Raw genomic sequence first — 23,020 nt, forward strand, 5'->3', positions numbered from 1 at the left:
AGCCATCAGTTGCCAAATTTCCTTAAGTTGGGTTAGGGTTTCTTACCCACTTACCCACATCTATGCTGGGATTTTATCTAGTTTGAGCTTATGTGGGACTTGTGCATGCTGCCACCATTGCTGTGAGTTTATATGAGTAACTGACTAGCTGTCTGGATTTGATATAGGTGTCTTATTCATGGATAAGCACTCTGAAGCCTGTTGTTCTCTTCGTGTTGGCCAGTTGTGGGTTTCTTTCTTTATTATTTTATTTCATTTTGTTTTGTTTTATAAAAAACTATAACTATTCAGTAGAAAACTAGTATTGGCTTTCCCCTATAACCTGTGACTTATGTAGACCGTCAGGTTTCTAAGCCTGATAGATAGACTGGGAAAAAAAATCTTTATCAGATGTACCTCTGACAGAGGGTTAGTATCTAGAATATACAAAGAACTAAAAAACCTAAGCATCAAAAAATAAACAACCCAATTTAAAAGTGGGGCAAGGAGCTGAAAAGGGAATTCTCTAAAGATAAAATGCAAATGACTGAGAAATACTTAAATGTTCAACATCTTTAGTCATTAGGGAAATGCAGATTAAAACCAGTTTGAGGTTTCATCTTACCCCACTCAGAATGGCTAAGATCCAAACAACAAACAGCGGTAAATGCTGGCAAGGAGATGGAGAAAGGGGAACTCTTATCCACTGCTAGTGGCAGGAAACTGTGCAGCCACTATGGAGATAGTGTGGAGACTCCTAGAAATCTCTAACTTGATCTACCATATGACCCAGCCATATCACTCATGGGCATATACCCAAAACTTTTGATACCTTACTACAGAAATACCTTTTCATCCATGTTCATTGCTGCCCTTTTCATAAGAGCCAGAAATTGGAAACAACCTAGATGTCCATTAACTGATAAATGAATAATGAAGGCATGGTGCATATACAACAATGGAATATTATTCAGCACCTTAAAAACTTATGAGATTTGTAGGTAAACGGATGGATCTGGAAACAATCATTTTGAGTGAGGTATCCCAGATCCAGAAAGACAAACGTCCCATGTTTTCACTCATAACTGGATGTTGGCTTTGAGATCCTGGATATGTATGTGTCAATTTGAACATCCAGAGAAGTCAAGAAACTAATAAGTGGCCATGTGGGAAAGGCTTCCTGGGAGGGGTGGTAGAATGCAGTGATATGAAGGGGGAACGGGAAGCATTCATGTGGGGAAACATAAAGGGAAACATTAATAGTAAGGGAGGGTTAAACAGGGTGGGGAATGGGAGTGGGGAAGTCCAGAGGAAGTAACACTAAAGGACTTCAGAAAAAGCCATATGGTGACTAAAGTATACAATCTGGGGAAGGCTAGGAAGAGAAGGCTTCATCCGTGCTGGGTAAAGGCTTTCCAGTGTGCACACCCTCAGGTCACTCATACACCTCAGCAATCCCACAGTTATCTCTGTAAGTAAGCTCAGAAAATTCATTGGTTCCTCAGGAAAACTTTAATCAAACATTGGTTTGACACTAGAACCTTGGAAGTGGATAAACATTGCTTAGTATCCCCAGGAAAAGAATTCTCACAACAGATGGAAAATTTATTTATTAATGTTATTGTGTCTCATAATTATTAAAAAGAAATTGAGAGTGTAAAAGATGTTAAAAAGATATGGAAATGGAGATATTTTCCAAAATATAAAAAATGAGAAAGCCTAAGCAAGTGATGAAGGTCTGCATAGGTTTCTTATAATATATAAAGGACAAGACAAAAATAATCTACACGTAATCTTAAAATTTCTAATGTCATAGTTTAGTCAGCTAGTTTAAGGAACAAAATATGTGTCTAGTCAAGATTTATCTGAGAACATTTGGTTTTTCCCCAAGCTTTATCTACATAGCCCATGGTAATTAAAAGTACCAGGCTAGGGCTGGAGAGATGGCTCAGCGGTTAAGAACACTGGCTGTTCTTGCAGAAGACCCGGGTTTGAATCTCAGTACCCACATGGCAGCTAACAACTGTCCATAATTCCAGTTCCACGGTATCTGACAGCCTCTTCTGTCCTCTGCGGGCATTGCACGATACAGGTGCACTTACCTACACACAGGCAATACACACATAAACTAAAAATAATAAATAAAAATATTTTTTAAAAGTACCAGACTGGTGAAACTAACCTTCTTGGATGTTTAACATTCATACTTTGAGGCCTATACTAATCTGGTCAGAGGGACTTAAAGGAAAGCTTTTGCTCCATGCCATCCAAGGTCAACTAAGTTCCAGGGGACTATAGAACATCTCTCAAAATGGCCTGTAACTGTGGTGAGTCACCTGTCCTCTTGTTCAGGGAGGCCATGGAGACCCTGCCAGGTGGACTTGAACCAGTGTCCAGTGTCCAGTCTATGAAGAGGAGGGTCAACTCAGAGGAAACATTTCCTCCATGCTTCCAAGTCAAGCCAGCTATAATCAAGTAGGACCATTGACCGATCTTCACATAGATGGAACTGGTAAAAGAAAGGAGCCAGGGGCTCCTCCCAAGTCCATGTGACCCCTGAGGAACAGATCCTCAAATGACCTTCAGAGTAAAAATAAATTGGTTTATTTGGGCCAACTGTATGGTCTTAAACACCTAAATGAAAAGTGTAACCAAAGATTAAAGTGATCAGTATATTTCTTTAAGAGTTCAAGGGATTACACTTCCCAGATATTAGACTTACATTCATGTAAAATGTTATTTAGACAATTATTTTTTATTTATGATTTTGTTTCTAATCACAAAGTGCTGCTAAAATGTAAGACTTCAGATTTTGGTCTGCAATACTGTAGTGCCTACCTGTAGCTAAGGGAGAAAACCCACTATTGTTCTAAAACAATAGCTAAATTTGTTTTCTCCCCCTATCTAGAAGCCTTTGTGAGGGAACTGACATAGATTCTAGCCACTCCAACAGCTATCAAGTGCCTGAAAAAAAAATTCTGAGTCCATCACTCTTGAGTCCAGCCTTGGCAGACAAAAGAAAAATAAGGAGGAACCCAATGGAGGGACGCTTTTGGAAGATCTTGTCAAGAAATTTCAATGGACTCTGATATGAACATTTGAAATTTGCCGTTCTGACTTTTTTCTGTTTCCTTGTCTAGAACTTGTAATGCTAACTACTCTTGCCTTTACTTCTCCTTCACATATCCTAGGCACCAGTCATGGACTTTCTTTTCTCCCTACACCTAAGAATTATGCAAGTTGGGAGTCTTTTAGATAGACCCACTGAAGGGGTACCCCAATTACCTCACCCTGTGTCCCTGTTCAGCATGGAAGAAGCCAGAGCAGTCTGCATCCTGATTCCCTACTGGCATTTTGGGTAGCCTCTTTGGGGGATGGTGTGATAAAAATAGGAAGTAGGAATTGGCTAGGCAGTTAGGGTAAAAAGACCCCAAAGAAAAGCAGCCAGTTTCTTGGCTAAAAATAAAAGTATCCTTGGGCGTCTTAGCAACATATTCTGTTCCAAAGGCAAAAAAATGTCAAAAATATTTGGGAGCTCTTATCCCTAAAAGATTTTAGGCTACCTCTTGAGAGGGGGGAATGTTAGAGTAGCAAAAAGCCCCATTTAAAAAAAGAAAGAGTACACGAAGTTGTTCAGGAAAAAGTGATGGGGAGATACGGGAGGTGTTGCGGGGGAGGGAATGGGTGTGGATTTGATCGAAACACCTTATATGCCTGTATAAAATTCTCAATAAATATTTTAAAAGTTAAAAAAAAGAAAAAGCCATATTTAAACCTATCACTATACAAACGTCTTAAAATATATACATATACATGAGAAAAAGAGATTAAAAGGAGTTACCCTATAACAGGGGGACATTGCCTTTTATAGGTATCATAGACTAACAAAATAAAACCTCAGTGCCAGGAATGGACTTCCTGTATAGAAGCTGTTGACCAGGGGCCCTGTAGACCCCTGAACAATACTGGCCATTGCCCCTGCTTTCAGTTACTCACCAGAACTGGATGGTAAGACCCTATTGTTAAAAACACTACATATGTATAAGCTGTAAAACAAACAAGGAGAAATCAAGCTGGTGCTGACTTCAGAGCCTTATCTCTACTGGCTAGAGTTTGTAGTGCTGGAAGGTGCTACACAAGCTACTGCAAGGAAAAAGTAATCATCAACCTTACCTAGTGGTGAATCCTGGTGCCTGACAAGATATAGCCAATGTGCAATAGTGGCAGGAATATTATGGGAGAAACCAACCACTGTCTAATTAGATTTAAGGTCTCCGTCATAGGATGGAGCCCATACCTGACATTGATATCAGTATAAAAATCCCTTTTAAGGGTCTAGAGAGATGGTGCAGTAGTTAAAAGCATTGGTTGCTCTTCCAGAGGATCTGGGTTCAATTCCTAGCACCCACATGGAGGCTAACAACCATTTGTAACTCCAGTTCCAGGGCATCCAGTGCCCTCTTCTGGCCTCCACGAGCTTTGCACAACACAGGTGTACTTACATACATGCAGGTCAATCACTCATACATATAAAATAAATATAAATAAATAAAAATTAAAAAAATAGAAATATTTTTTTTAAAAAGTCTTCAGTATTTTAAAGAAGGTACAGTTAACTAAACCTTATCCAAAATTCTTAGTACTAGGTACATTTCAAAGCTTGGAAAGCTTAAGGTTTAGGAAAATAATGTGGTGAATATATCTGTTTTCCTAAAACCCCAGTGAGTCTGGGGCACTAGCCCATGAGCAAACATAGTAAGTGAATGAGATGAGTGAGGATTTTAAGGCTCCATCTCGATTTTGGCTACCAAGTTTGTTACTAAAAAGTTCTGCTCTACAGAGTCCTTTAGATTTCTGCCTTGCAGATTATAGGTTTCAGCCCTGTATGAGAATGGGGGTGGAGGTGGGGACTGGGGAGCTCAGGACCTATGACGGTTACATCACCCATTACCTGTTCTCAACCCACCTGCTTATTACGGTCAACTCTTGCTCTGGCTATAGAGTCAAAACTAAAATTCATATTGCAGCATATAATCATATTTGACCATATACAAGCTCCAGGAATAAAAACAGTCAATAATTCAATGTCTTGAAGACACAAGTACCTAACAGGCTTGGGGTAGTCTTTGGAGGAGAAAGAATGTTATCACAAACTCAAATTTTCAAATATTTAAAAATCTCAAGAAACATGCGGGTCCTCTAGATAGAAGTGATATTAATAGAGCTAAAAGATGCACTTTTTAGTACATTTTAAGATTATCTCTAGGCAGCCAGGTGTGGTGGTGCATGTCTTTAATCCCAGCACTTGGGAGGCAGAGGCAGGTGGATCTCTGTGAGACTAAGGCTAGCCTGGTCTATATATTGAGTTCCAAGACAGCTGGGGCTACAGGGAGACCATGTCTCAAAAAATAATAATGATAATAATAATAAATGAATAAATAATAAATAAATTTAATCTCTCTGTCTCTGTCTCTATCTATATATAATATTTTAATATGTATATACCTATATGTAATATATGATTTAAAATCTTTGTGGCATAATGAATTATGTGTCGCATCTGAGCTAATATTGCTTACCACTGAGAGCAAGGAGCAGTTTCCATGAAGTGACAGATAAACAGTTTTGGGGGTAAAAGTGCTGCCAAGGATGATTCATTTGAAATCAACCTCGACAGTTTTCCAGCTGACAGAAGGGAAGACTAGAACAAAGGTTAAAGTCTTCCATTATCAAATCTGTGCTTTGGTTTTAAGGCTTGGTCCTCTGAGCTCTGCCAGTCCATCAAGATGACCAGCTCATTTTCTCATGTACTTAGAAGATCTACCATCAAACTGAACATAAAGAGCTTTTGACAGAAACAGGAATTTCTCCACAGCTCTGCAAACAGTGATGCACCTCATGAATGGTTGCTGATGCAAGTACATCATCAAGATCCAAATTCCATAGTGATTCCTAAAATACTAGTAATTGTCCATGTTTACCCCATCATCCTATTACCAAAACTACCAATGTATAGGAAATTGGTCAATTTAGCCAGGTCTGGTGGCCCCGGCTTGTAATTCCAGCTACGAAAGGAAGAGGAAGGAAGATAACAAGGTCAAGACCAGCCTGATCTACAGAGTGAGTTCAAGGCCAGCCTGGACAAACTAATGAGACTCTATCTCAAGATACATACTAGAAAGGGACTAAAATTCATTATATCTGGGCATGAAACTGTCAAAAAAATTAAATTTAAAAAAGTTTAAAGGGTTGGGGATACAGCTCAGTGGTAAAACACTTGCTTAGCATGTGTGAGAACCTGAGACCAACTTCAATCCCCAGTATTGCCCCAGCTCCCCCAAAAAGGCTAATTTGACCTCTCCTAGATACCTTCAAACTCTGACCAGCATAATAAAAAAAAACAAATACAGCTCTGAAGCAAAAGTAGGTGAACAGAAGAAAGACAGACTCGTATATCCCGTGAGTCATGGAAAGCTGGATGTTTTGAGCATTTTCCTCACGCCTTCACATTCTTCCTGAACTCCTTAATAACTGTAATGGATCACTGTGTACTACAGTAACATGGCCAGACCCTCAGCAACTTGCTTTTTGATGTTAAATTCATATTCATCAACTACCATAGATTCCTGTGTGTGTCATCATTACACTAAGATGAATATTGCCTGTTTAATACCATACAGAGCTATGTAGGCTCCATGGAAAATGAGACTTGGGTACCACACCTGGCATACTTTACAATTTTGAAAAACAATAACAAACAGATATGTAAGGTGTGTGACCCATGATTGCACAAATTAAGTAGGTAAAACATTATGTTATATTATATTACAAACACAGAAGATAGCTTAGATAGCCCTTTAGTTTGCAAGTAAAAAGGCAATTATAGGAACAAACCACAGGAGACCCACACTGGTTTTTCTAAAACAGCTTAACTAATTATTTAATTAAGGACAGAAAATCCAGAGACTTTGTAGATTTGGTGACTGAAATAATTAACTTGGACCAGGAGAAACATCCCAGGACTTTTACTGCCTTCATCTAAATTTCACTGCAAATGACGTCAGAATTAAAGTCTAGCAAATTCTGTTGAATTTAAGTTTGCTTTCACCTACGTGGCATGAAGATCAAAATTACTCCTTGTTTCAACTTTAGCAACTGCTGAACTAGGCTTATGACATTTCTCATGACTGTGGGAAATGAGTGCTAACATTGTGTTGTATGCCAGTGGACACCTCTTGTATGCCTGCTTATTATTGGTGGATATTCACTGTACATAGTGATGAGTGTCATAAAGAATTTCTTTCAGGTATTTCATGTTATTTGACCATGGTCATCCCCATAAGCTTTCCTTTATTTCCTCTTCTTTCCTTCTCCTGCTAACCTCCCTCCTTCCCCCAGTCCCTCTTCTGTGTTCATCTCTTGTTATACAAATGGCTTCATGTATCTCTGTACACATTTTAACAGCTTCCATAGGAGAAGTAAAGCAAATACACTGTAAAAGCAAATAATTATGAGGATATGTTTATGCAAGCATGTCTATGTCGCTAGGGTTCAAGCACTAATATTGTTTCTTTAGTTCAGGATAAACTGAATTAATCAAAGATAAATCTTTCTCTAAGATATGTCTTGCTAGCACCTTATTGATTCATCTGAGATTTTCCCAGATCAGCCCCATTAGTGAATTACTTTGGCTAGAAATTGTTGGGGCTACTTTCTGAAACTTTGATGATATTTTAAAAGTTCTATTGAGATAGCCATCTAAGTACAAAGTGAAAGATGCCACCCTGCTGCCAGTCCTGCCCTCTAGTAAATGCAGGTCCAAGGTCCAGTAGAAGACTCCCTTCTACTTCCGCGGGGTGGTTTTGACAGATACACGATTCACTATCACAAAGAAAGCAAAAGAAACGTGGTTTTCTGGAGATAAGGATGAAAGTCCACTGGATTGAGAGCTGTCATTCATGCTTTAGAATGTTGAGAGTAAAATGCTCAAATGGGGCTGGAGAGATGGCTCAGCGGTTAAGAACACTGGTTGTTCTTGGAGAAGACCTGGGTTCGAATCCCAGCACCCACATGGGAGCTAACAACTGTCTGTAACTCCAGTCCCAGGGGATCCGACAGCCTCTTCTGACCTCTGTGGGCATTGCATGGCATGGGTGCACTTACCTACATGCAGGCAATAACACGCATATACATAAAATTTTTACAAAATGCTCAGAGACACTGTCAAAGAGATGCCTACTCTGGGACCCATGACAGAGTTTTCAAACATACCCACAAACATCTACAAAATTGAAAGATTTGTAAAAAGTCAAAAAAACTCTTGGAGAATTGTACTGACAGATTTCATCTCTGACAAATCAATCTGAGGCTAAATAGCACTTACAGTGTGGAGGAGTAGAATCCTCCTGCCAAGCATTTTCCCTGAGCCTTGGTTTGGATTGTATTGGAGGGTACCACAATGCTTCTGTCTTTGAAACTTACCAGACTGTGTATTTATTCATTCACCCAACCATCAAGTGCCTTCTGAATGCCAGTACTGGAGGTACAGGATGAATACACAATGGCTCCTTGATGGAAAGAAGCAGAAATCTCAGTGGCGTGCAGTAATTGTAGGGCGATACAAGAAAGAACACTCACGTCAAGTTGGAGGAACGTTATCAAAAGGAACAAACCGAAGGGTGGTCTGGGAAATGTAAATGTGCTTACAAAGGCATAGAGGCCAGAGAAAGTAAAGCGCTTTGGGGTCTTGGCAAAACAGCTCACGGGCAATGAAGATAGAGACAGGCAAAGTTAGATGTCTTGGGTCTGAATAACATATTTGGGAGTTTGGATTTTATTCCGAAATTGTGGAAAAGAAAACGTTGATAGAATTGAAAACAAAAATAAAGTTATTAGAAATAGAAATTAGGAGGCTTTGGGGTGATAAGATACAATGTCCTTAAAACAACTGGGAACTTTAGTTGGGCAGAGTGGATTGTGAGTAGAGTTATAACTCTTTCCCTAGGAGGGACATGAACTTCTTTTTTATTGTTGCTGCTGAGACAGGGTCTCACTATGCAGCCCTGGCTGGCCTGGAATTCTTCACGTGGACCAGGCTGGCTTGGAACTCACAGAGATCTACCTGCCTCTGCCTCCTGAGTGCTGAGATTAAAGGTGTGCACCACCTGGTTATGAATTTTTCTCAGTAGTTGTTCTTGTATGAAGGATCATCAGCCAAGGGAAGTTGAAGAGGAAGGTTTTAATGCCAAAGGCCATGTAGGAATTACTGGGAGCGGGGGACACTTGAGATCTTGTGATCATCACCTTTCAGTCACACACATCATGTGAGGCACTTCAAGCTGCAGATCCACGAAAAGACATCAGATGATAGAAACTGCCTTCATTGTCATGGAAGTCATGACAAGAAAACCTGAAAAAGCAATTTAATATGATTTCTCCCTATTCATGCTGAACCAGCCTCAAATGTGCAGTTCCATTATAATTATTTTATTAATCAGAAATCGTCTTCCAATATAATCAATGTTTTTCTTCTTTTAATATAGTCTGTGTTTTTCAAATCAAATACTTTTGTTATTATTTGGGGTAACTTTTTATTTAATTTCTTGAACTGCCACCAATTTTACACAGCCTAAGTATCCAAAAACCATAAAAGATGCATACAAATACATGTTTGTTTTCTACATCCATTTTTTATCTGCAAAGTTCCTATCCCTGAAGATCAGGTAATCAGTATTATTATTTTCTCATCAATACTTGCCAGACTTTTAGAAGTATTTTTGTAAGTCAATACAAGTACACATTATTTTCTCCACCCAATTGTAGTCCCCTACTGTGACATCCTTTTCTCCCAACCAAAAATAAATCTTAGCAATTATATTAGTCAGTTCAGGCAGTTCCAAGGAAATACTATAGATTGGGCAACTTAAACCACAGAACTTTGTTTTCCCCCAGCCCCGAAAGTGGAAGAAGATAGCATGGTGGCGCTCTTTACGGAGTCTTTATTTGTAGGATTTTATTTTGGGGGCTGGGGAGATGGCTCAGCAGTCAAGAGCACTGACTGCCCTTTCAGAGGATCTCAGTTCAGTTCTCAGCACCCACATGGTGGCTAACAGCCATCCAGTTCTGGCCTCTATGTGCATTGCACACACGTGGTGCACTTACATACATGTAAGCAAAACACTCATACACTTAAAAATAAATCAGCCAAAAAATTTTAAGATTTTACTTTTTAAAAAAAATTATGTGTATATGTGTGTCTAAGTGTGGGTTTGTGCATGTGAGTGCAGTGCCTGTGGACAGAAGAGGGTGTCAGATCCCTTGGAATGGGAGTGAACCATCTGAAGCGGGTGTTGGGAACTGAACTTGGGTCCTTTGTAAGAGAAGTGTGCAGCCTTAACCACTGAGCCCCAGCCCAGCACGGAGGGGTTCTAATGAGAGCTCCCTTCCTGGTTTGCAGAGGCAATCTTCTTACTGTGCCTTGCATAGTGGAGAGAGGCTTAGTAAGCACTCGGTGTTTCTTCTTATAGAGGCACAAATCCCATCAGGAGGACCCACTCATATGGCCTCATCTAACCCCAATTATCATACTTCCCAAAGGTGCCATCGCCACATCATCACATTGGGGTTAAGACTGCAGCACATGCATTTTGAGTGGAACACAAATGTCCAGTCCCTAATAGAACTTTTTCCCATTTAACACAGAACACTCCTCCTTTCTTTCTTCTCCACAGCTGCCAGTGTGCTGTTGTCTCACCACACACTCCTCATGTGGAACTGGGGAAACGCAAACTCTTCTTAATTATTCCTTGTTAATAGGATCTTCGGAAAGAAAAGAGGAGTTGAGTCTCAGAGATCGAAAGCTGGTATTTCTGAGGACATAAACTGGAATTACACTCTGATGACTGTTAGAAAAGTATCAAAGTAAATCAATAAGTGTATTTTCATTAGCATAGCACTTGAATCTCAGATTCCATTTCTCTGAATCAGACACAGCTGAGATGTCCTAAGATGAAGGCGTGGCTGTGCTTGGAGATGAAAATTGTATTAGCAAAGTCATATAGCTATGAAATATATTTCTAAAATATTTTATTTATTATTTTTATTTTATGCATATCAGTGTATTTGCCTACATGTGTGTAAGTATACCTTTGTCATGCAGTGTCTGCAGAGGTCAGAAGAGGGTGTCAGATCCCCTGGAACTGGAGTTACAGATGGTTGTTAGCTGCTATTGTGAGTGTTGGGAGTCAAACCCAGGTCCTCTGTAAGAACAGCCAGTGCTCCTAACAGCTGAGCCATCTCTCCAGATCCATGACATGTAATTTTGATATGCTTTTGCTTACAAACAATTGTCAACTTATCCCGTTATTGGCCAAGGATGTTACATAGACCATTCTAAACATGTTTAGTGCATATTTAAGATCTGAGAAAAGTATTGGATAGAAAAATCTAGCAGTCTCTATGAATAAGGTTCAAATGGTTATTCAGTCCAGAAAAATGAAAGAACTAAGAATAGAGAAAAGGTACGGCTGCAAAATACTTACGGGTAGCCCCACAGGAAGCAGAGCAGGCTGAGTGCTACTGTGGCAGTCTTGACTGTCCTGCCTGAAGGGAGAGAAGGCACAGGAGACAGAGAGAGTGAAGGCAGGAACAGAGCAGGGCATTCTGAAAGTACTGCCTGCCTGGATTCAGGGGAAGGGAGGGAGAGAAGTTAGGGATGGAACCGGTTTTCAAACTTAGGTGATGGGGTATCAAAGCAACACTTAGCTAAGACAGGGAGGAAAGTGTTTGAAGTGAGGTAAGAGCTCATTTTAATGTTCAATACATTGTGTTTGGGTGCTAGTGAGACTTGTAGGTTAAAATTATGAGCAAACATTCATCACTGAAGAGAGGAAGAGAGGAGTGAGACCTGTGGGTGGTTTCAAAGAATGTTTATGAAAAGAAGACAAGGTGGGAGAGAAATGGCAGAGTGATGGAGACTACTCCCGTTCACAGTAGAAAGAGAAGGGTGATCACTGAGAAGAGAGAAAAGTGGTCAGGGGAAGAGGAGGTGAACCAAGATTACAAGATGGTAGGAAAGAAGAATGTCGTTTACAGCAGCAGATGCTAAAAAAGAAAAACAATGTTATGGACCCTAAATGGTATTTTAGGAGACAGATGTCAAATTTTAAGATACTGAATCAGGAGTTGAGTGGAGATTAAAATAATGAAATAGTTTATATTTTCAAGTTTTGAGAGGATTTTGAAGAAGAAAGGCAGGCATTTAATGGAATCATTCCATACTGACACTCCACTTTAGAATAATAGACTTCCCCTCACTTGCCCTCATTTGAGGGTACCTCGAGGGGTGGTCTTGTAAATGGATGAGTCAGTGGAGAGAGATGTGGTGGAGAATAACTGAAGATGGAAAGAGAAGTTGAAATAACAGGCAGTGAAAATTTCCTAAGGAGGTGGAGGAAGGAAGAATTCTATGCATAAGAAAAGTAGGGACACCTCTACTTGGGGATAGAAGAAAACGTGATGCACAGAGACAGGGATGTTTGGAGGGAAAAAGAGAAGGATTCAGAGCTAAAGATCAGATGCTAATAGAGGTGACCTTAAACCGAGGGCTTGCAAGGGAAATATGAAACAAGTGGGGGCACAGATGACGCTGATGCAGAAAGTGAAGATACTGGTGTGCCACCCAGTCACAGCTCCCCAGATCTCCATGTGACGCAGGGGTCCTCCTACTCCCGGAGTGGTGAGAAGACACTGAACCACTGGAGATGAGAAAGGGTTCAAGGTTGTAAATGGCCTAGTACAATGCTAAGGAGAGTTCATGCACCATACAATCCAATTCACAAGTCTGCTTCAAGCCCTCACTGCACAGGGAAGCAGAGCACAAGGCAATCTGTTAGGAGAATGTGTTCCAGCGGGACAAGATGCCCTGCAACATTCATACAGTAAAGATGTCCACTTTGGTCCAGCCTCCAAGAATATATTCAAGTATTCATCACTTTCTTCTTTCAAAAATTTGCGGGTTAAGAATTATATTTATGAGCTGGGCACAGTGGCTCATGTCTGTAATCTCAGCACTCAGGAAGCTGAGGTAGGAGGATCATGCATTCAAAACCAGTCCAGTCTACATAGTATGACTTTGACTCAAAAACAAAGCAAGGGGGACTGGAAACATGGCTCAGCTGTTAAAAGCACTAGCTAGCTACTCATGCAGAGAAACTGAGTTTGGTTCCCAGAACCCTGACAACAGCTAACAACTGTCCAAACTCCAGTTCCAGGGTATCCAATGCCCTCTTCTGGCCTCCACAAACATTTCAGGCACATGGTGCACTTACAAGCAGGCAAAACAGTCATACACATAAAATAAATAAATAAATAGATAGATAAATAAAAATTTAAAAGGAACTGGGCATGGTGTGCACAATTGGACCATGGTGAGTCACATTATCTCAGAATCTCAACTTACACAAACAAGAGTTTTCTGATTGATAACACCCAAATGCAAGATCTGGAGAGTTGTTCAGGGATGTTTGGGTTTGATGGCAAGAACACTTTTCAGGACCTATGATCTGTTCAATTAAGTGGGCATCATCCTTGTTAGACTAGAGAGAAGTATAATAAGTAGAAATAGTAACATTTACTTTCTATAAGATGCAGTAGGGACAATAGAACTTCAGTTAATTAACACAAAGGGTAGAACTGGTTCAAAGAGCCAGGAGACTAGACTCAGAATGTCAGCTGAGATACCAGGAGTTCCAAGTGGGCATGTTTTCTGGACAGCTTATCCCGGAAGAGAAGCCTAGTTTACTTTTCTTTACCAACTCTTTTTGTTTCCTGCTATCTCATACACTGCAGCTCTAAGCTTTGTACTTTAATTTGTTCTTGTTATTTTGGGGTGCGTATGTGTGCATGTGTGTTTGTGTATATTTGTACATGTATGTATGTGTGTGCCTATGTGTGTGTGTTTGTGTGTGCATGTGTATGTGTGTGTGCTTGCATGCATTCGTGTATGTGCATTTGTGTGTGTCTTTGTGTGCGTGTGTGTCTGTGTATGTGTGCATGTGTCCTTGAGTGTGCGGTTGTGTGCATGTGTTTGTGGTATGTGTGTTTGTGTGTGTGTGTGTACAGATTCATATGGAGGCCGGAAGTTAATGTTGCTTGTTTTTCTTGATCTCTCTTCCCTTACTTTTTGAGGCAGGGTCTCTCACTGAACTTGGAGCTCACCAATTCAGTTAGAAAAGCTGTCCAGACAGCCTCAGGGACCCTCCTGTTCCTGCTTCCCCAGTGTTGGGATTACAGGCAAATCTGATACTTCTGGCTTTTTCAGTGTGGGTTCTGGGGATCAAACTCAGGTCCTCATGCTTTCATGGCAAGCACTTTATTGACCTAGCCATCTCTCCAGCCCCATTACCTCAATTCTTTTTAAATTAAATTAAAATTTTACATTGATTGTTTTGGGACAGGGTTCTACTATATATTCCTGGCTGGCCTGGAACCCATAAATACCTGGCCTGCCTCTCTTCTGAGTGCTGGGATTAAAGGCATGTGCCACCATACCCTTCCTTCCTTCCTTCCTCCCTCCCTCCCTCCCTCCCTCCCTTTGTATTCCTGGCTGGCCTGGAACCCATAAATACCTGGCCTGCCTCTCTCCCTCCCTCCCTCCCTCCCTCCCTTCCATGTGTGTGTATGAGTAACTGTGTATGTATGTTGGTGCACATGTGTCAAGGCACCCATATGAAACTCAGAGGACAACTTGTGAGAGTCTGTTCTTTCACTCTATCATGTGGGTCCTGGTGATTGAACTCAGGTCTACAGGCTTGGTGGCAAGTTCCTTTACCTGCTGAGCATTCTTGCTGGCCTTGTCTCAATTCTTACAGCCTGTGTGTGAGGCATGTATAACGATCCCCATTTGACAGGGGAGTCAGTTCCATGAAGTGACCAGGAGCATACAAGTTGATGGGCAGGACTCAGAAGCTGAGCAGCTTTGTCTCCGTTTCTGTTCTTTCCAGTGCCCCACAATGTCCTACTTGTTCAAGAAGCTTCTCTGTGTGATAATACAGGAGAATGCTCTAAAATCTCTATTTGTTGACTGAAAAAATGTGAAAATGGGCTCAAATATTAATAAGGAAGATTTACATTACAGAGAATATTTTGATTACCCCAATTATGGCATTAAAATAGTAATTGAAAAAAATAAATGCTGAGTGTCATATAAGTGAGAAATTTTGTGAAGGGGGCAAGTACAGCCAAGCTCCTGTTTCAATTATGAAGACTCAGTGAAACTCAGACAGACCTGAATGAGCGAGCTGTGTTCAGCAGGGGAGACCTGACCTCACTTCTTAGTGTCCTCACTGGGTCATCAGGCCTCGGGATCTGAGATCTCCTTAGTGGGCTATTGATAGCCTTTGCTCATATTGTGAACACTGTGACTAGAAGACTGGGTGACAATCTCAGTGGTGTTTGAAATGAGCAAACAGTTGTGCTGTCTGCATAGCACACTTTTGTATAAGTAAGCCCTATCTTTGTAGAAGTTTAGCTGAAAGATAAGACCAGTGTATATGTTAAGGGACATCTTGTAGTAAAATCCTAGAGTCCGTGGAGCTGGAGAGATAGCTCATGATTTACACTGACTACCCCTGCAGAAGTTTAGTTCCCAGCATCCACATGATTGCTAACCAGTAGGCAAAATAATCACATAAAAAATTGTGAATGACAAATCTATTTTGTCTGATTTTCCTTTCCCTTTTAAAGACATTTTCACTATTACATTTATGTGTGTGCTCATGTATATGTGTGTGGTGTACACATGTGTGTATGGCATTTGTGAGGTCAGAGGAGAACTTGCATGAGTCAGTTCTCTCCTACTGTGTGGGTCCTAGGGATTGAACCCAAGTCCTCAGGGCTGGCAGCAAGCACCTTTACCTGCTGAGCTTCCTTGCCTGTGCTGTGTTATATCCATTTTAGTCATTTAGCCATTTTAATGGACTTTGAGTGCTTTGGGTATATAAACTGTGTCTTAATCTTTTCTTCCTAGAATCTGATATATGTAAAGTTTGGACCATGATATGTGGGGCTGCATTATGACTTCTATCCTGAACTTGTGCCTTTGTAGGGTTCTTCCTCATTAAAAAGAGTATTTTATGATCATATCAATTAAAGGTAAATAGACTATTATGCAAATGGTACTCAGCAGCAGTGGGTTTCCCTTCCATGGATTCAACCAGGGGCAAACTGAAATAACTTTCAAAAATTGTGTCTATGTGGGGCTGGAGAATTAGCTCAGTGGTTAAGAGCACTGACTGCCCTTGCAGAGGACCCGAGTTCAAGAGCACTGACTGCTCTTGCAGAGGACCCAGGTTCGATTCCCAGCACCCACCTGTTGGCTAACAGCTGTCTGTAACTCCAGTTCCAGGGGATCTGACACCTTCTTCTGACTTCTGAGGATGTTGCATACATGGGTACATTTACACATATGCAGGCAATACACTCCCACACATAAAATAAAAATAATAAATACAATATTTTAAAAAATTGTACCTATGTTGAACATGAGTAGACTTTTTCTTTGTTATTTGCTAAACAATACAGTGTAACAAACAGTAACTTAGCATTTGCATTGCACTAGGTGTTATCAGTGATCTAGAGACTAAAGTGTACAGGAGGGTATACAGAGATTTTATTCAAATCCTACAGCACTTCATGTAAGGGGCATGAGCACATGGAGTTGAGTATCCCAGGGAAGTCCTAAAACCAATCCCCAAGACAAGGAGGGATGCATGTTTGTTTTTCCTTCTGATTTTAAAATAAATTAAAACATTTTCCTAAGTTCTTATAAATATTATGGCCCCAGGGGCTATATTTACCTTTCCTATCATTTTAGTCCATTTTCTGATACTATAACAAAATACCACAGCCTGGATAATTTATTGAGAATAGAGGTTTATTTGGCTCATAGTTCTCCAGGCTGGGAAGTCCAATGCTATAGCATTGATAAGTTGGTGTGGAGGCATGGTTTCAAGCTGTGATACAACACATGAGAGAGCAGGCAAGCAATCCACAAACCTACTCCTGCTGTAACCAACCCATCTCCTTGATGAGAACATTAATCCATTCAGGAGGTTCTGCCCCAGTAACCTACTCATCTCTTGAAGTTCCCGTCTCTTCATGCTATAGCAACAATCAACTTTCAACAGGAGTTGGAAGGGGGGGACCTTTGAACCATATCACCTATGGACAAGTCATCCCAAATATGTGTTGGATATATATATTTTTGAGAGCGTGAACCGAGTAAATGACTCAGAGTTAACATTTACCCAGCAGTAATGATTCTTTGAACTTCTATTTTGGAAGGACTTTTAGTTTAAAACATTTTTCAGAGGCAACCAATTAATAAAATCACTGTAAAAACACTGATATTCATTTAATTCAAACCCAACTATTGAAACGCTATACTATAAACAAAATTAAAACTCAAGAGCAATGTAGAAGATTGTCCAACTGACAAAATCAATATTTTTCAATAATATCAGAGGTTGCTGTAATATTGAACAAATACAGCACACCTTCTAAATGGTGAAATCCTAATATTTTCTTTATAAAAGTCCGACATTCCAAGGGAGTCAGTTCACAAGGTGGGTACTTTAAAAACACAGGCTTGTACTGGGACCACAAGGTTCCTGAGTAGACTTAGTTCAACATGTACCTGGAGTGCCAGAGCCATGACTCTCCAAAGGATTGCTATTGGAGCTCAGCATCCCCTCACTGTTGTTTCCAGAAACGTCTTTTGTAAATGGAAAATAGATTGATGAAATCTTAGGCATAAATAAATGTTACTGTATATAATAATAAATTAAAATGCTGTCATTTACAAAGAAAGGTTTACTGGCTCGCTGTGCCATTTCTTCTAGTAATCCAATGCCTGGTGTTTAATTTACAGAATCAAATGCAGAAGCCAGTTATTTAGTTCCTAGTGTGGTAAAATTGGTTGTCGTAGCTATGTTTTGGGAGGCGACCAGACTGACAACCAAAGACTTAAGATGTAGATGTCCTATCTGTGTTGTTCCCCCACTTCCAAATGCAATGAAGTGTTCAAAATAGGAGAAGGCATCTTGGTATTGTATGAATGGAGCTGTGTGAATGAAGATTAATAGCCAGATCATAATTCACATTCACTCTTCTAAAAGGATATCATACATATAAAGTCTTACTAGTATTTATGGGATGGGCATTTACCAGAACAGCTCTTAAAGGCTGTGTAATAAAATTGCATTAAAGCTGCCTAAATTAATTAACCATCATAGATACTGGAATGGATTCAGCTAATGGCTGTGCTTCCCAGAGAGTGCCCTCTTTGAATAATAGCAACAAAAATATAAAGAAAGTAATTACAGTTTTCCTCCTCTTTTTACAGACATCTAGCTACCTGCAGGCCAGGTTGAGGAGAGAGACTGTCCACACTCCAGTGACCGCAGGAAGGGAGAGCTCGCCGGCTGGTCACACACCCTAGCTTCTCCTTTCCAAGGGCAAATGGGCTGCGTCAACAGCTGACACATCCGCTGCCTTCAGAACAGAAAACCAGTCTAGAGTTTCAGGCTTATCTCCTGCATTGCATTCCCAGATGGGTAGGCTTTGCCAGACCCTTGAAAGGCCTCTTACTGAGGGAGAGGTGAAGATCCCAAAGCACTGGGGACCTGGGAGGGGATTTGTGTTTGGCATGGGGCAGGATCTGGCTCAGCTGCTTGCCATTGCTGGCTGACTCTGGAGATGAAACAAGGGCAGAAGGAGAGGACATCAAGGTCATTTGGTCTACCTCAAGTGGGCAGGCAGAATAGCATCTGTACACAGTTGAACCCTTTAGGTGTCTTGGGAGGCAGTTACTAGTTACACAAAGTCATATTAAGAAACTGGGCAGATCTAGGCAGTGGACCCATAAGTCATGGTTATTCAACTTGCTGTTCCATCAGAGCAGCCCCCTGGCCTTCTCACATGCCCTAACTGGTCACTGTCTAGCTCACTAGCAGTGCCAGCAGAGGGCAGCCGGGGAAAGGAAAGAAGTCCAAGAGTCGAAGAGCTCCAGTCTTCTGAACAAGTTAAGGCAAATTTCCTGGGTTACTTAGAGCAACAGAGGTCTCCCCAATAGTCCCCTACTCCACCCATGCACGTCTGTATTAGTATTTCTAGTTCTTAACTCTTCTCACTCAAAGAATGAACAGGATGGTTTAGAAAACACACACACACACACACACACACACACATACGCATGCGCGTGTGTGCACGTGCGCGTGGGGAGGGGGGTCTATAAAGCCATTATAGCTATCTCTTGCCACGTCATGGGATGGGGGAGTTTTAGATGTTAAAGCTGACGATGGTATTACCAGGTTAAAAGCATAATCTTCCCTCCAGACTTTTAGGTTGTGCTTTATTAAAAATATCTGGAGGAGGGATGTTGAGATAGTTTAGCAGCTAAGAGGCTTGCCAAGAAAGCCTGGTAATCTGAGTTCAATCCCCAGAATCCGTGTAAAGAGGAAGGAGAGAACCAACTATACAAAGTTGTTCTCTGGCCTCCACATCTGTGCTGTGGCATGCTTACATGTGTACACACACACACACACACACACACATGCACACACACACACCACAGTAATTATAAATCCTTTAAAATTCAGAAGGAATATTATTTCAACTGTACTGGAAATGACAGTAATAATAAATCCTTTAAAATTCAGAAGGAATATTATTTCAACTGTACTGGAAATGTACAGACATTTTTCTTATCACTGTTCCCTAAACAGTACATAACAAATATGTATGAGATGGTGTTAATATGCAACTGCTATACCATCTCACACAAGAGACTTGAGAATCCTCAAGGTTGGGCACCCCAGGGGGGTCCTGGAACCCATCTCCAGAGGGCTCAGAAGGGCAGCTGTGTGAATTGAAGTGAGCAGTTAGTGCAGAAAAGTGAGACTCACCCAGGGGACAAATGTAATATTTGAAAATTTCCAGAACATGTGTCAGTGGCAGGTCAGAAAGAGGACTTGCCTGTGCCCAGGTAGACTCTGGCAGATGGATAGATATAGGAAGGGTCTCCCTGGCTCAGTACCAGACCTTTGTGGCAGTCAGTTGGAGTACAGGAGCTGGGCAATTCAGGATTGGCTGGCATTCCAAGGGGGAAAATATTCAGTATCTTTCCATCTCATTCATTAAGGTCTGTGTGACAACGTCATGAGCAATCTACTGCCGGGAGGTCTTCATCAGATAAACAGGGCTGCAAAATTCAGGGCCAAGGAATGTGGGCTGGAGAGGCACTCCCAGCGCCAGCTGCTACCTGAACACCCTGCGCTGGCGGGGACCCAGGGGGACAAGCTCAAACCAGGATCCTCAGCGACCAAAGGCAACAGCGAAGCACTTAATCCTGAAATAAAGAGTAATTGCTTCTGGCTTCAAGAATAAAGGAAAAACAGGATCAGCCTTGGCTAAATTAGCCTTTTTTTTCTTTTTTCAAAACAACCATGCTGAAGACCAGATTCTGAAACCTTGCTTGGTATTTGAAAATATGAGAAAATGAATGTTTTCTATCAATATCATTTAAATCCACCCAGGGGTATCAATGCAGAAGAACACTTGAGTAAAAGTACATTTTGATTAATATGATTAAATCGGATAGGTTTACCTTTAGCTGTAAGGAATGGCATCTCAAGGGTAACTTTGCCTGAATATAATTTTAGAATACCTGTCTGAAAAATACCTCTTTGGTTTTAAATTTGCAGCATTTCCCACTGAAAAGCCTTGAGCAAAGGCACCAGAACCTTCCTTTCAGTACAGATGAAGTTGCAACTGAGAAATGGGGGAGGGGGCGGCGGGATGGATGGGAAAGACACTGTTCTAGTATATTCTTGTGATAGAATTGTGCTCTCTGCAGAAAAAAAAGAATTCATAAAAATCCATACAGGAAGAGCTACAGGTTTAAATGATTGTTCCAAGGAACTGAAGATGACTTTAACCTGCAATCAAATAACTAATATTTCTATTTTTATTTATCTCTCAAGGGGCTATAGATGGCCAATGCCAGATGGTCTATGTACAATATCCGTTTTACTTAATCAAGGGACCAAGGGTGTTGATTAAAAACAGAGCAAGAGAAAGAGAAAAACAAGTCTCCCCTTTCAAGTTCCAATTTTTAAATGATATATGTTCATTTAGAATTTCTGTAACAGCCTCATAATGACATAGAAAGAACTAACTAAAATACATCTTATCCTCTCAAATCAAAGTTGCTTTGCATCCTATTGAGTCAAGGCAAATCAAACTCTACACAAAATAGCAGTTTCATGTGGTTTAATTTAATACCTTAAGCCCCCATAGGAATATCGCCAATTCTAACCAGCAAGAAATAAAACCCAGCAAAGATTAACATTATAAAACGAATGCAACACATACCTTCTTCTTTCAGGTGCTAATGTAGAAGACATTCCACATAAAAGAACAAAGCCTAATTAGAGGTATTGCTCACCCATTGTGTTTTCTGCCATAATTCAAAACAGAGAAAAGAGATCCTTGTACTACAAGTTAATTGATGAATGATGATTTAACCCAAGAGAACAGACTTGGGACTCTGACAACTGCCTGTCATTTCCCACAAACCCAGACCATTGAAGGGTGAAAGGCCAGCCACTGACCAACAGCTTGACACACAACTGTCAAGAAGATGAGATGTTATTTAAATGAAAATTGTCAGACAGCCCTGGAGGTTTTAAAACAGAAAACAAACCCAGCCATAAACTAATCTTAAGAAGGCCAAGAATGGTACTGTGCTTTGCTAGTGTGGAGCCCTCTGCCAGGGAGCCCCAAAGCCACAGCATTTCCAAAGATGCAGGACACCAGTATTACTAACACTAAAAAGAAGGAAAAGGGAGGGGGGAGAAGGAGGGAGAGAGGGAGGGAGGAAAAAAAGAAAAGGGCAATCCTTCCCACTCCAGTGCTCTCCTAACTCTGCTCAGAAAGGATGCTATTAAGATGGACTCTGGCTGGTGAGCTGGCTCAGTGGGTCAGGTGCTTACAGTCAAGTCTGATGACCTGAGTTCAACCCTGGGATCCACATGGTGGAAAGAGAGAACAGACTCTTGCAAGTTATCCTCTGACCTTCACACATGTGGCATGTCACGTGCATGCCTCCATACATGCATAAAATAATTTTTTAAAATCTTTAATTTTTTTAAAAGATGGTCCCGACTGTCTTTTTCATATGGAGCATGAGTCACGTTAACAAGGTTTTCGTCTTCATTCTACTTTCATTTTCAAATTCATTTCTCATATTTTTCTTTTTGGTCTTTTTGAGATAGGGTCTCCCTGAAGCCCCAGCTGGCCTGGAACTCGCTATATAGACCAGGCTGGCCTTGAACTCATAGAGATCCACCTGCCTCTGCCTCCTGAGTGCTGGGATTAAAGGTGTGCACCACCATGCCCAGCTGATATTTTCTATTTTTATAAAATACAAAAATACCTGGGGGCTCAGAATGTAGCCCAGTGGCCGGGTGTTTGACCCGAGTGTTTAGAGAGCTGGATTTGATGTGACCACAGGGAAACAACAATGGGACAATGGGAAAGTACAGCAAGACCATGTCTACAAGATTGAGTCATTGCACACAGGTGATTGGGAAGCACATATTTGTGGTAAGATGCGGACTATAATTTCAACTCAAATATGACACTGATTTAAGATAATCCCAGTTTTCTACATGAAAAATTTAAAAAGTAACATGATTAACAATCAGAGTACCATGAAAACAAGCAAATCTCTTCTGCTCCAGATATTGCATTTATTTTTATTTTATGTATATGAGTGTTTTGCTTGCATATGTGTAAGTGCGCTCATGCATACAATGCTGGTGGTCAGAAGAGGTTGTTGGATCCCCTGGAACTAGAGTTGTGGATGGTTGTTAGTCACCATGTGGGTGCTGGGAACTGAACCTGGGTCCTCTGCAAGAGTAACCAGTGCCCTTAACCACCAAGCCATCTCTCCAGCCCCAACTCCAGATTTTTATTATAT

The 23,020-nt window shown here is 40.8% G+C and overlaps 1 long non-coding RNA gene across 2 annotated transcripts in view; it reads left to right on the forward strand.

The window, feature by feature from the left end:
- Window positions 1-20,455, forward strand: part of LOC103728110 — a 37,958-nt gene extending 17,503 nt beyond the window's left edge. Inside the window, exons 2-3 of one of the 2 annotated variants that reach the window (XR_003848365.1) lie at window positions 18,383-18,637; window positions 20,180-20,455. This is a non-coding gene — a long non-coding RNA (uncharacterized LOC103728110). The remainder of the gene's footprint in view (window positions 1-18,382; window positions 18,638-20,179) is intronic. The other variant, XR_607003.2, reaches the window with a different exon arrangement.
- Window positions 20,456-23,020: the final 2,565 nt, after the last annotated feature.

This window comes from Nannospalax galili, unplaced genomic scaffold, assembly GCF_000622305.1.
Source record: "Nannospalax galili isolate Female #2095 unplaced genomic scaffold, S.galili_v1.0 scaffold9, whole genome shotgun sequence".
NCBI lineage: Eukaryota > Metazoa > Chordata > Mammalia > Rodentia > Spalacidae > Nannospalax > Nannospalax galili.